Below are 15,691 nucleotides of genomic sequence, written 5' to 3'. Positions count from 1 at the left end.
AGTAGAGTTTGTGCGCGAACTCAGGTGGTTCCCCCAGAAGTTGGTCAGCAAACACTTTTAATTCAATTTCTGACCAATCACCCTCTTCCTCCTCCTTTGCTGCAATTTCAGGAACAGTGTGCTTGTGTGGTATAAATGTTGGTTCATTTTGAGCATAGTGACGACATTGACCTAGGATATGATCAGTTTTGCCAATGGATAATCCAAGCTTTGGACTCCCTGGTCCCAGCTAAGTGGGTTAAAGCCCGCGTCCACGGGGCTAGCCCCTGGTATAACTCAGATTTAGCCACGCTGAAAAAGGAATGCAAAAAGGCGGGAAGAGGATGGAGGAAAAACTATGATGCCAACCTTAAGCATGATTATGTTCAACTACAGAAAACCTATCACCGCCAGGTCTGTAGAACAAGGGCGGCTTATTACGCCACTGAAATCAATAATAGCACTAATGTCTCTAAAACTGTTTTTAAAATTGTAAAAGATCTTACTGCAAAGAAAACCACCATCTCTGCTGTCACCTCTTCAGACCTATGTAATAACATGGCCAACTTTTTTACTGACAAAATAAAGAAAATTTACGAGACCTTTCCCCACTCCCCTCAGCCTTCTGTTATGTTAGATCCTAGCAGACCTTGTCTGTTCTCCCTTCCCACACTAGAACGTGAGAGCTTCGATAAAATTTGTAAAAAAATAAAATCTGGCTCCCCGGCCGATCCCCTAAAACCCGAGACCTTCTGTGCAGCTAATGAGCTTATCACGGAACCAATACGAAATATTATTAACCGGTCTCTTTCTATGGCCAAAATCCCTTTTAAATGGAAGCAGGCATGGGTATCTCCCATTTTGAAAAAGCCCACTCTGGATCCTACCCTTCCTGAAAATTTTCGGCCCATCTCTCTTCTTCCTTGGCCAGCGAAAATCATGGAAGCACATGTTAATACCATCCTTACCAACTTCCTCCTAACCAATAACATTCTGGATGACTCCCAACACGGGTTTAGAGCGGGTCACAGCACCGAGACAGCCTTGCTTAGTGTTACAGAGGACCTCCGTACCATTCTTGACACCGGCGGAGTGGCAGCACTGATCCTGTTGGATCTCAGTGCTGCCTTCGATACGGTGTCACACGAGGTCCTCCTGATGAGATTGGAGGAAGCTGGAATTATAGGTACGGCCCTGGGATGGTTTAAAGACTTCCTTGCCAATAGATCCTTTAAAGTGTCCACCCCCCCTTACATCTCAAAAGATCACAACATTGGACAGGGGGTGCCTCAGGGGTCATCACTGAGCCCCACCCTGTTCAATGTTTACGTCCGACCACTAGCTGAAGTGGCTAAACAGAGTGGTCTGACGTTAGTATCTTATGCAGACGACACCCAGTTGGTGGTGGCTCTCAATGGCAATAACGGTCTGGAGGCTCATCACTTCAAGCAGACCCTTACCGACATCACCAACTGGATGACGGCGAATTTCCTCCAGCTCAATGCTGGAAAAACGGAAATACTGCTCTTGGGGAAAAACACCGCAGCCTGGGGCGACAACTGGTGGCCGGATATTTTAGGCCAACCGCCTATGCCCAAGGATTGTGTAAAAAATCTAGGAGTCTGGGTCGACTCGGCATTGAAATTTACTCATCACACTAAAAAAGTCGCAGCCACCTGCTTTGGCATCCTGCGCAATCTAAGACCTACGCTGAAGTTCTTCAACTGTCACACCCGCCAGGTTATTGTCCAAGCTACCATTCTCTCTAGGCTGGATTATGCCAGCTCCCTCCTATTGGGCGCTAATCAGGCGGAAGTTGTTAGACTTCAAAGAGTGCAGAATGCTGCCGCCAGAGCGTTGGTAGGCCTCCCCCGCCACTCCTCAGCGGCGGGAGCTCGGAAAAAACTGCACTGGCTCCCGGTGGGAAAAAGGATTCAGTTTAAGGCACTTTGTCTTGCCTTCAAAATCCTTAAAACCGCCTCCCCCCCGATGTTGTGCCCCCTCCTGACGATGTATATTCCTGGGAGGCTACTGCGTTCAGCAGGACAACATCTGGTGGTCATACCCCATATCAATCTAGCCAGAGTGGGCGGTCGTTCCTTCAGCTCGCTCGCTGCCAAGCTCTGGAACAGCCTCCCGGAAACTATTCGTGGCATGCAGGATCTTCTGGCTTTTAGAAAAGCCATCAAAACTCTTCTCTTCCAGTAACTGTTCTCTTTTCTTCTGATATTCCCTTCCGTTTTTAGTTCTGCTTGCAGCGCCGGGACGCCCCTTTGCTGGGGCAGCCGAGCGCTATACAAATCCCCAATACAATACAATACAATACAATACAATACAATCTCTCCACATTTTAAGGCAAGAAACTGGTACTTCTCACCCTGACGACCGCACCAGCTGCACTGAACACATGTTCAGCAGGCACACTGGTGACAGGACAGGCTAGATACTTTATTGCCAGCCTGCTGAGCTCTGACCATTGGCACATCTACCCATACCAATACATCAATGGATTTTGAGCCACATACACATCTTTTGGTTCATCCAGATACTCTTGGAACATCCTCTGGATGGTTATTGGTGCTGCCACTTGCTCTACCTGCTTTGCCATTGCCTCTGCACTCAACTTGATCCCTGCCAATTGAAACCAATACAATGCAGAGGTTGGGTCCTGTCCTTCTTTTGATGTTGTTGCCAGCGTTCTGGTTGATGGTGGTGTTGGCTGCAATGAGACAAGACTGCCTTCTCTGGAAGTTGAAGGCAGCTCCACAGAACTACGGGGTGGGACTCAAAGTTCCAGCCGTTCTTCTTCCATGTCTCTGGCTTGCTCTACAATCCACCTCTTGTATTTTAAAACATCCCCTTCAGAAAAAGAGATGAAAGCGGGCAGAATATTTTTGTATGATGTATTAAGTAGTGTGGCAGATGTGCACTGTTTAAACTCGAATATGTCATGTTGCAGCCTTATATTAGAAGCCAAGCACAGGACTAAGGGCCAGATGTAGGAGCCCAAATACCGGTCGGTAACGGCCGATTTTGGCCATTACCGACCGGTATTTAGGAATTGGCATGTAGGGGCCAATTTTACCGATTCTGTAAATTTACCGAATCGGTATTTTTACCGATTCGGTAACTTCCAGATGTAGGTGGGACTCTTCTGAGTCCCAAAGGCCTTTCAGATTCGGTATTTTACCACCCAATCCAATTGGGTGGTAAAATACCGAATCCAGGTGTGCTTGCACATGTGTGCGTGCACACCTATGCCATGTGGCAGACAGACATGCCCTTAGGGCATGTCTGTCTGCCACATGGCACACAAGCCTGTATTTGGGGTGCTAGAGGGTGTCAAAGTGACACCCCCTGCACCCTTGCTGGAATCGGTATTTACCGAATCGGTAAGTACCGATTCGGTATTGTCCATTGATTCCTATGGGCTTCAAGGCCCATATGAATCAATGGGAAATACCGAATCGGTATTTACCGATTCGGTAAATATCGATTTTTACAGAATCGGTAATTCAATTACCGATTTTACCTTAATCTCCCTCCTTCATATTTACCGATTCATAAATACCGAATCGGTAAAATTCGGTATTTATGAATCGGTAAATACGAATTACCTACATCTGGCCCCTAAGTTCTCAACCAAGGCATGTGCTTCTGTGTGTTCATTCACACCTGCAAGGGCAAACCTATCAGATGCCTTCTTTACCAGGTCTTGTAGGAGATGCAGCAATGGGATAGCTTGGCCCATCGTACTGTCCCCCTTGCTAACTTACCCTGTGAAAACTTCAAAAGGGAGTAGCATCTGACTAGGCCCCATTTTTTTCCATCCATGTTCATAGATTTCCCAACTGCATCCCCTCCTCTTTGAATGACAGGCATTGATCTGTTTGTACTGCTCAGACGTTGCAGCATGTAAAAGGTGGAGTTCCAAAGTGTTGGCACCTCCTGTATCAAGGCTTTAACTGGTGCTCTATTATTACGCTGAATTATGCGCAGCTTCTTCTGGGCTTTAAAAGAATAGCTGGAATGGGTGCAGATTCTTCAGCAGGTAGTCAGTATGTTGCTATGTCTTCCTTTTTGAGGAAGTCTTGCACCACCAAGTTGATGCAATGGGCCAAACACAGGACCCTGCAATAGCCTCTGTTTGACATGGCCTTGACTATGTTACTGCCATTGTCAATGGCAACAAATTCAATTCTAATACCTCTGGGTTGCAGCCATTCATACATTTTGCTGTTAAATTCCTCCAAGATGTTTGCAGCTGAATTTGATTTCTCCATGGCGACCATTCCACTGTTGCAAGCAGCCGAACGCTCTTAAAACTTTCTTCAGGCCAAGACCCAAAGATATCTTTTGCTTTAATCCTGCAAAAGAGACCCTGTGTACAGTGCTGCACATGTAATCAGTTGCCTGACAACTGGTCCACAGGTCTGTCATCAGGAGGATGGTATGAACAACACTTTTCTGCAAAGCTTGTCCAACCAACTGCAGCACGTAATGATGCAGTGCTGGAACTGCCACTCTGGCAAAATAGGTCCTCCTTGGTACCTTCCATTCTGGGCAGATGGCTGCCACACATTCTAAAAGGAGGAGGTCCAGCGCTAACATTTTTGCCAGATTTCCATTGTACAAACGTGCAGTTGGGTGGTTTCGCTCCTGTCAAAACATGCACGTAATAGTAGCCTGAATTTTCTTCTTTTCTTGGAGTACTGACACAAGCATATTTTGAAAAGTAGATGCTAGTGGTAGACTCAATATGTGTGGGGGTGGTTGGGCAGTCACTGTATGCCATGGTGTCTCCATCATCTCACTCTGAGTCTTCTTGTGCCATTGTGAAGTCACTGGGGTGGGTGATTCTGCTGGTGCACTGCTGGGGACAGGGTTGCTTTGCGTGAAGATGTCACACTCTTCTTCCTCGTCATCATCACCTTCTGCCGTGATTGGACTTGTAGCTGAGGTTCCCGGCTCTCTCCACCATCACCATCATGTTCAGCAATTTTTAAGGTGCTCCGCCCACTTGATTGTGTGGTATTTTTTGCATAAGGGTCGTCTGGCTTCCAGTACCATAATGTGTACCAAGCTTACCTAGAGGAACATTTGTATGGCAAATGGTGCATACTGCACTGGGCTCCCCCTGTTTGCTAACTGCAAAAACGTCCCAAACTTGGGATGGGGGACCTTTTTACCAGGCCTCTGCCAATGCCTGAAGATGAACTTGAGGTATTTGGGCATGTTGTCGCTTGCCTCTCTGCTTCTCCTGAGGCAGGGGTTGGTGCCGAGCTCAGCTGGGGCTTTGCAAATATGGGAGCTGTTGGCGGTGCCACCTGTGCCACATCCCTCGAAGCTGGTTGAATAACAATGTCAGATTCCTTTTGAGTCACCTTCCAACATGACTACCTCATAATCCTCCTCTTCATCCCTTTCCATAAGTCTAAGTCGTTCTGGAACTTTTCTTTTCCCTTGCCTCTCTGTTGGGATCCACCCCATGCCCCTATCATTATCATCAGAAGTGGTGCTTGGAGAAGATGGTGCAGTAGTGCCCTTCCTTTTCCCTGCTGGAGATGTGGAGCCAATAATTCTAAAATAGAAGGTTCAACTTCTTGCTCTAAAGGAAGCTCAATGTCCTGTTGTGCTCCAACATCAGACAAATCTATTGCTGGCTGCGGCTGCTGTTCACTTCGCTGTGTTTCCTGAAAAGATTGTGTACTACTTTGCGAAAGGGAAAAATTCAATTCAACATCGCTACTCATCGGCATCGACATGACTGCACTGGCTGCCTCACTGACAGACATGGTCCAGGGCTTAGGTTGGGGCGGTGGTGCTGTTGATGGAGGAGTGCTGCTGTAAGATTTCTCGCTGAGGGCCGGTGCAGCAGGCACAACTTTCCTGAAAAAGGTTGCGGTTGGCATGCCAGTGATGGAAATCTGCTTCTTCTGCTTCCCACTAGCCACTTTCTTGGCACCACCTTTCTTTCGAGCCATCTTGAAGCAGTCAGTTGAAGTGGCACTTAGCTTCACAACAAGCTGAAGGGATGACTGTGTTGCGTAATCAGTAATGGCTCACGTCGTTCAGAGGCACTCTGTCTGGCAGTACTGTGGGTGATGATGATTCTCCTTTTGTGAACCTAAAAGCAAACAAGGAAGAAAAAGCATCAGTGACATATAGCATTGTTGCAGTTCAAGTAGTATTACAAACAAACAAGATAATTTAGTATGGTTACTTAAGTTATTATAAATAATTAACAACAGTATACAGTGGTCAGTCATAAAACAGAAAATTACACCAACATAAACTTTCATAGTGACTGCCCATTCAGGAAGGATTAAAAAGAGAAAATCCAAAGCAATACAGATGTAACTGTTTGCTTCATGTGCAATGCATCACGTGAGATGTGGCATGCAGGGAGGTGCAGCTGACAAATGTATTGGCAATCAAATAATCCTTACACAATGATTGCTGTTGTGCACCCATAGCAGATATTGGGTTGATACATTCATGCCAGATGTTATAAAAATGGTTAAAAAAATCTATAAAAAAATACAATGAAACAATTAAAACTAAAATTGAAAACAATTAATTACTAAACTATACATTTGTGCCATTATCCTCAAGCATGTTATTTGTTTTTATTTATTAAGCTGCTATCTCATTGCTCAACCATCGATGCAAGCATATGACAAAGGGCCGCACTGGCTGGACACATAAAATCGCTGCCTGCCATTGCCACATGGTCATCAACAAAAACACAGAGCAAAAAGGCATTGGGAACAGAAAGAGAACATGCAGGTCTATGGCAAAAGAAAGCCCACTGGCTACTGACACAAAAAATGGCCACAGACCAACCACATGGTGAACCAGCTAGCAAGGAGGTGTGGCCGCAACATAATGCTAGAAGAACAACACATGCAAGGTTATGGCAAAAGCATACAAGTTGATCAGATACCAACAGACAAAAAGGGCGCTCTCCAGTCACAGTCTCAGGGTAAGTATTCAATAACAATCTTCCTTGGTGCTCCAAGGAGAGGGGTGCGGATCCAACACCTACTTTTTTCTACTTAGGTAGAAACAAAACTAAATCAAATCCCTCCGAGCACTCTTATGGTTCGTTAAGATGTAGATTTATACAAGATTGTTCATTGGCATGTGTCTCAGTTCAAATCTTCAACAAAAATCCAAATCTTCCGAATCAAGGTTCATCCGTCTTTATTTTCATAATCTTCAAACAAAATTGGTCCTCAATACATCAGCCAATACATCAGCCAACACGTGTTTCGTCGTGTAATTATTTAACACTCTGACTTCATCAGGGCTGTAACCAAAATAAACAGTTCGCATAAGTCTCAACAATTTCCACATGGCTCTATGCTAGTAGTGTGTTACAGTAAAAGCTCACCAAAGTGAGAAGTGTAATAAGCCTGAATAAATACTGGCTTAGAATGAGAAGAATATGAAAAGATAGTAAAGCCACACCCGATTCTTATCTCACCTCTTATGTGCAAAAAATTCATTATACAAAAATGTCAGGGGGAGGGAACATGGCAGCATGCTTAGTCCAAATACAGCAGTTCTCCAAATGACCTATGAGTTCAATAATCGGCTCCCATATATCTTCATCCAAGAACAGATCCGTCTTATATTCCTAAAATTTTAATTATCAAATTAATTACAAACCCCTACCCTGACATAATAAATAATTATCATCTCTCAATAATAGTCATATTCTGAATTATCCTTGAAACAAAGATGTCCCAAACGATATTCACTACCATCCAACAGCAGCCTTTAGTCCAAAGTTTAGACTGATAGTACAATTCAAATCCTAAACTCCCCAGTTTACTCAAATTGTTTTACCTCTCATCAGTAATTATAAGACTCGACCATATTAGGTCGATCCGTTTTTCTCGCAAATTGTAAATCCTTTTCTCCACACTCGATATTTTGAATTTTCTAAAACAAGAGGGACATCCGTCAGTCTCATTATTCTATATCCCCCTGTTCATGAAGCTTCAAATAAGATACTACTCACCCTTACTTTTCAAGTTCCTGCATATACAAATACATTCTTTCCAAGTGTATTCCCTTCAGTATTACGGGCTGGAAGAATAAAAGTAACTATATATTCCTCCGTATATGAACATGGCATGTCACCTTTTGAACACGGTAACCGAATTTAATATTCTACTCACTCGAGTCGTTTAGGTTCCCGAGTACAGGAATCTCGGATCTTCTACCGTATATCTCACTTGTTATACCACACACCTGGGCGGTCTGTAAATGTAAATAAGTAATACACTAGTATATCTACTAAAACCTCAACAATAATACAAGTCCATCAAAAACTCATTGGGTTGCCTACAGTCATACCTGTTCCCGCGAGCCAAGTCGTCCACAATAATCCATTTGGCGTTCTGCACAAGCGCCATCTTGAAAGGGTTTTTTATCCACCCGATTCACGGGCGCCATCTTGTAATATGCTTATACTACCAAAATTTATTTTATACCTTCTTCCATTCACATTAATTATCACAATCCGTAATTCTATATCTTTCGGATTATACCTGGTTCCATTCACATTAATTATCACAATCCGTAATTCTATATCTCCATCATTTATCCATTTGGCGTTCTATACAAGCGCTGTTTTAAAGAAGACCTTTCATTAACCCGATTCGTGGGTGCTGTGGAGTCCGTTGGTGTGACAGTCCCTGACAGCGTCCTGGTCGATGTTGTACGCCTGATGTTAAGTCCTTTATGCTGAGAGTACAGTGCGTGACAGCGTGCATGTGACGCTGCACGTGTGTGAAAGAGAAGTCTGTTGAATTTTTTGTATCCCCGCTGGTACGCTGACTCGCCTCAGCCCCCCCATGAGCACCGGAGCAATATGTTAAGGTGTGTGGCGGCTCCAGCCGCGAGCGTGTTTGTCCGCTGTAGTTGAGGCCACTGGAAAATGCAAAGTGGGTGAGCTGGGAACGTGTTTGGCCGCTGTCTTGCCAGTTAGACGACCCACATGGCGTCAACGGCGAACGCACCGCAAATTACCAAAAGCAACGCCCAGTGGTATTGTAACGGTAGTCGCCCCCAGAACGCTTGAAGCAAGCGGTGGAATACAGCTTGGTTTGAGGTGTGCCCATCGCTGTATGAAAACGCGCCAACGGAATACTGTTATGTTATGTTACACATATTTGTATTGCGCACAGCTGCCCCAGCTAAGGGGCGTCCTGGCGCATGGCAGGAAATGTGCAACATCTACAGGGAACACAACAGATAAAAACAAGGAAGTTTATTAAAAGAGAAAGGTTTTCAAAGCTTTGCGAAACACTAACAGATCGTCTAATAACCGCAATTCAACTGGGAGGGAATTCCAAAGCTCAGCTGCCCTGACCCGGAAGGATCGGCCACCAACCCGACACAGCCTGTATCGAGGGATCACGGCAAGAGCTTGGCCCACAGATCTCAAAGAGCGGGTAGGAACATACTGTGAACGCTTTGTTTTTCGGAATGCCGCGCCCATCGCTGTTTTTGCATACTGCGCACATCACTGTATGCACACGCCCCCAGCACAACGCCCCGAGCAGAACACCTACGCCCACAAGGGACTACTTTGCCCCTAAGGTTCTTTTATCCTTCTAATGTATATGGTGGGCAGCTGTATAGCCTATGTCCATCTGCCGAAACTGTCCTTTCCAATGCTGTATTGGGTGTTGTGATTGGCGCTTTTGTTCCTGAGATTACCCGCCTCAAAGTTTTGGGCTCTCTATATATATTTATTTATTTGTAAGCAATTATAACACACTTGGTAAATGCAACAGTTAAATGCATGAATAATAATAATAATGAATAAACAAGCTGCAAATAATACTGGACGTCCTGCAAGAAATGAGAAAAATATATACACTAAATACATCAAATGATTACTTTGGATGTGCACTCTGACTCACTCACACTTCACAAAGAAAATACCTCAGTTGATCATAGCCACTGGCCACACATCACAATGGTAATAATCACAACTCAAAGACTTCACCTGGTGCAAACACTCCATCTTAGCCCACTCCAGACCATGGGGATTTAGACCCAGGGATAAGAGCCTCAGAAACCAGGGTTCCGCTGTACTGAAGTAGATGTGTCCGTCCCCATCCGGATTCCAAAATTCAAGTTTCTAAGTCAACAACCCTCAGCTTTATAGTCTCAAAACACACTAAAAGGTTTGAGAGTCTTTCCCTCTGCACCAAGGAAACTTACTGGAACTGGCCAGTTTCCATACAAGAATTCCAGGGCATAAGGAGTACCTACATTCCCTCTACATTCTCACATGTTCCAGCCTTTTATGTTAATGAAGCTTACGAAAGCCTTCCAGGGTACATTAAACAACCTCTCACAAAACAACCTTGAAGGTGATTAATCCCAAACAACTTGCAAACACCCTGGGGGCCTCTCTGTGCGCGCAGAAAAAAAAGCTCAAGCAAGGCAGAGTAAGAATTCAGGATGACATGAGGCCATGTCAAAGCCAATAGAAAGAACTTCATAATAGTTTACAATGCACAACATAATGCACATTTGTGCACCACTGCTCATAACACTGCACTATGAGACCAAAATGTACATTCCACACCTTTCTCTCTCTCATGCTTTCAAATGCACATCCCACACATTCTGTTCTCTGCAAGGCTATGTGACAGCTCCCACTGCAAAACTGCAAGATTACAAGAAAGAAATCTTCAAGAGAAACAGGGCATATGCTGGACATCGTACATTCATGCTAGGGTAAAGGAAAACACCAAAAGACAATTAAAATGATGATAGTCAAAGGTCATCACACGGTGTCAGACCATTAGAGTGCCTCTAGCACTACAGTGGGATTCTGAGGGCAGAGGGACACCAGGTGTTGTCCCACGAGGTGGGGGAGGGTCCGAGGACAAGGCCCACTGTCTTCTCTGAGTTGCGCTTTAGGCAGCTGCTGCTCATCCAGGCTGCAATGTCTTTCATTCCTTCCTAGAAGCTGAGTCTGGTGTCTTCAGGGTTCTTCGTGAGGGAGAGGATAAGCTGGGTGTTGCAGGCTACTATGCTGAGTCCATGGTGTCTGATGATGGCGGCGAGAGTGGCCAATCAGATGTTGAAGATCGTGGGGCTGAGTGATGATCTTCGGGGTACTCTGCAGTTGATTTCTGTGGGTGTGGAGAGGAAGGGTGGGAGTCTGATTCTTTGAGTTCTGCCTGTGAGGAAGGAGCGGATCCAGTCGAGGGCGGTACCCCATATTCCGGCGTCGAGGAGTCTAGCTGAGAGAGTGAGGTGGTAGACAGTATCGAAGGCTGCTGAGTGGTCTAACAGGATGAGGGCCGTGGTGTGGCCCTGGTCTAGGAGCGTGCGGGTATCGTTGGTCCCTGTGTTGTGGTTGCTGCAGAAGCTGGACTGGGAAGAGTCTAGGATGGCGTTCTCTTCGATGAAGGTCGTCAGCTGGGTGTTGACGATTTTCTCAGTGACTTTGGATGTGGAGAGAAGGAGAGAGATGGGAAGGTAATTTTTCAGGTCCGTTGGGTTTAACGAGGATTTCTTGAGGAGGGGCTTACCCTCTGCCCGCTTTCAGTTGTCGAGGAAGATGTTGGATTCGAGGTTGGCATTATTATTATTTTTTTTTTTAAACAATTTTATTGGCTTTTTTAGTGTGACAATACATGTAAAATTAGTTTTCTCACATACAGTTAATATACTTTGGCATCCTGAAGTTTCATAAAGTGTAGTACAGTTGGAAATCAGTGTATGCTGGCAATAATAACATCGTTTACATGTCCACCGTATATCCATAACCTCTTGACACGTTCCCCCCTTTGTATACCTCACGAGATGTATGATTGGAAGACCTCGTATGAGCCACACTGACGTCCAAATCAAGGTATGGTGGTGAGCTGTCTGGTGGCCTTGCCTACCCCAGTCGGGCCCCTGTATCTATTACTCGTGTGTTAGATCCTCGCTCCCTTCTTATGGACTTATTGTCGGTTCAAATATCTCCTGTGGTGCTTCACATATGTCCCCTCTGTACTCATTCCATTTGCCCCATATAGTGGACCATTTTTTGGGGCATCCCCTGTGTATAAATACTGCCTTTTCTGCCACCATCGCTATATCCATGTCATCTCCCCATTGTGCCTTTGTGGGAACAATCCCGGACCCCCATTTTCTTGCTATGTTACGTTTTGCTAGTGCCATGCCCAGTGTTGCCCAGGTTTGTTGCCCCCGATTTAGATCTGTGGGTGGCCATATGTTTAGTAGACAGCATCTTGGATCAAGTTGTATTTCCACCCCGCTAGCGTTTGATAGTTCCAACAGCACCCCAGTGCAGTATGTTTGTATCCTGGGGCAGTCCCAGAGTATATGGAAGTACGTTCCTGGGAGTCCGCAGCCTCGCAGGCACTCAGGCTCCGGGATGTGACCTAGTTTATGTAGTAGGGTGCGAGAATAATAGATCCGGTGCAATACCTTCCATTGTATGAGTTTTAGTCGAGATGGGATAGATGCATCCCTTGCCGAAGCAAGTGCGTATAGCCAATCTTCGTCTGCTATGTCTCCTAATTCCACTTCCCACTTACTACGAAGAACCACTGTGGGGTCTGCAAGATTGTTTACCAACTTGCGATATGTTAATGAGATTGCTTTTTTTTCCAGATGGTCTGTGAGGAGTCTATCCTCTAGTGGGGAGGAGTCAACTAGGGTTGTTCCTGGTGGGATGGCTCCTTTCAAGGCATGCCTGATTTGCGTGTATCTGTACCTCTCCGTGTGCGCCATTCCGTATCGTTCCTGCAGAGCCTCGAAAGTGACCATGTCGCCCCTATTCCACAAGTCTCCTATCTTTGAAATACCTATGAGGTCCCATTGCCTAAATCCTTTAGTGTTTGCTAGGGTACCAAGGTGGCGCGTGTCCCAAAGTGGGGTGGCCAGTGTGAGCACTCCCTCCCAGCCTAAGGCTCTCTGAGCTGCGTGCCAAATTTTCACTGTGTGAGCAGTAGGGCCAGTAAGGGCATGACGCCGTTTATTAGTGTATAGGGCTTTCATCAATCGGTCTGTGGGGAGTAGCGTTCTATCCAAACTGTACGCTGGGTCATTGTGTGGAGCGTGCAGCCATTGGTTGACAACCGTTAGCTGTGAAGCCCAGTAGTAAAGTTTGACGCTCGGTAGCGCAATCCCTCCATCATACCAGCTGCGGATCAATTTCGAGTTCGCTATTCGTGCCGGTCTTCCATCCCAAAGCAAGGCCGATAGTTCAGCGTCTATTGCCTTGAAGTAAGTAATTGGGACCTGGAATGGGGTGTTTTGTAGCGCGTAGAGGAACCGTGGGAGTGCAAGCATCTTAAAGAGTGCTGCTCTCCCTAACAATGTCAACGGGAGGGAGCGCCAATGAGTTACATCTGATTTGAGCCTCTGCAAGGGCTTTTGCAGGTTCTCCTCCATGAAGACGGAAGCCTGCGGAGTCACGTAAATTCCAAGATATTTTAAACCTCTGGGTACTATTTGTAGTGGACAGTCTGGGGGGAGCCTGGGCAGTGGGCCGTTTAGTATATACAAGAGTGATTTCGTCCAGTTTATTGTATATCCTGAAACTGCCCCATATTTCTTGAGGATGTCTAAGAGGGCTGCTATTGATGTTGCCGGGGACGTAAGGTATATTAAGACGTCATCGGCGTAAAGGGATATACGATCTTCCCCTCCCGTTTCCCAGGTGATCCCACGGACCACAGGGTCTGTTCTTACTATCACCGCCAGCGGTTTCAAAATGAGGGCGAATAAAAGAGGGGACAGGAGGCATCCTTGCCTTGTACCGCGGCCTAAGGAAATCGTACGGGACGTATGGCCATTGGCCACCACTTGCGCAAGGGGTGTCGTATAAAGTAGTTTGATCCAGCCTCAAAATTTGGGCCCAAAGCCCATTTTCCTGAGCACTGCAAAGAGGAATGGCCATTCTACTAGGTCAAACGCCATGGTGGCATCTAGGGAAAGAACGGCTGTCTCCTCTCGGAGGTCTGGAATGCGGTGCAGTACCCCATTCAGACGTCTCAGATTAAGTGATGTGTTCCGCCCGGGCATAAAGCCCGACTGGTCCGGGTGGATTAATGTTGTGAGGTATGGTTGCAGGCGTAGTGCCAGCAGTTTCGCCAATACTTTCGCGTCTGCATTTATTAGTGAGATCGGGCGATAAGAAGACGTCAGGTCGGGCGGTTTGCCCGGTTTACGAATTGCGACAATGGTGGCCAATCGCTGATCAGCCGCCAAGGTACCCTGTGATAGACAGTCAGTGTACATGGAAAGCATATTAGGGATGAGCTGTCGTGCCAGTGCTTTATATAACTCCACCGGGAGACCGTTCGGCCCCATTGCTCTGCCTGTGTGTAACGCTGCCAGTGCTGTTCCCAATTCATCAGTTGTTAGGTCCCGTTCTAACTCCTGTGCTTCCTCCTGTGTAATAGTGGTGAGCGGTATGTCGTTTAGGAAGTCAGTGCAATCTTCTTCTGTTACATTATTCCGTGCAGTGTATATGTGTTCGTAGTAAGAGGCTAGTTCCTCCACTATTTGTTGGGGGGAGGAAGTATGTGTGCCATCGGGTAGGGCTAGTTGGGCTATCCACCTATCTGCTCTTTCCTTCCTTTCCAGCCATGCCAGCATTTTCCCTGTTTTGTCACCCAGTTCATAGATTCTATGTAACGTGTCTGTGTGCCTCATTTTAGCCATTTCTTCTGCATGGGTTCTGTATTCGCTCGATGCCATATTGAGCATGTGCGCCGTATCGTCTGTGGGGTTTGCTGCATGGGTCATTTCTGCTGTCAAGACTGCCGATTCTAGTGCTTCTATTGCCTTCCTTTTTTCTCTCTTGTGTCTAGTGATGGTGGAGATGGCCTGCCCCCTAATGACTGTCTTATAGGCCTCCCAGAGGATTGAGGGAGAGTTGACTGACGACAGGTTGTCCTCAAAGTAGTGTGTGGTTGCAGTGTCTAAAGTTTTGAAAATTTTGTTGTTCTTTAAATAACCCGGGTAAATAGGGTATATTCTCTGCCGCCTCGTGGGGTGTATAGTGTAGGTGAGCAGCACTGGTGAGTGGTCTGATATACCTCTTGGTAAATGTTCTATCGCTGTCACCCGTTCAGGCGGAGTCGCCAGCGTTAGTATACAGTCTATTCGGGAGAGGCTATTATGGGCTCCCGAGTGAAATGTATAGTGGCGGTCAGTAGGGTGTTTCAGTCGCCACATGTCCACTAGCCCCATCGCATCCTGAAATTCTCTGAAAAGTTGATTGGGTTTTGCTGGGCGTCGCGGGGGTCGACGGTCTATCGCCGTGTCAAGCACCGCGTTAAAATCTCCTCCCATGATTAGGTCCCCTTCTGGGAGCTCGAGCAGGAATTTCCCTAAGTCGTGGAAAGCACCCTGGTGAAGTGTTGGGGGAATATATACTGATATTATATTAAAGCTTCGTCCCTCCCACTGACATGTGACTGCTGCGAAGCGCCCCTGGTCATCCGCCCACATCTTTTGAATTACCAGCGGGGCACTCTTGTTAACTAAAATGCCAACTCCCCGGGAGCCGGAGGAGAACTCTGAATGTGGGGTCATTTTAAACCCCCATCGGTTTAGTGCCTTCGTCGTCATGCCTGTCAGGTGCGTTTCCTGTAGTAGGGCTATTGTCGGTGCCTTACGTTTCAAGTACTGGAGAACCAGTCCTCTTTTA

This window comes from Lissotriton helveticus, chromosome 5_1 (assembly GCF_964261635.1).
Source record: "Lissotriton helveticus chromosome 5_1, aLisHel1.1, whole genome shotgun sequence".
In the NCBI taxonomy this organism is placed as follows: Eukaryota; Metazoa; Chordata; class Amphibia; order Caudata; family Salamandridae; genus Lissotriton; species Lissotriton helveticus.
Note: the sequence above shows the minus strand (reverse complement) of the source record.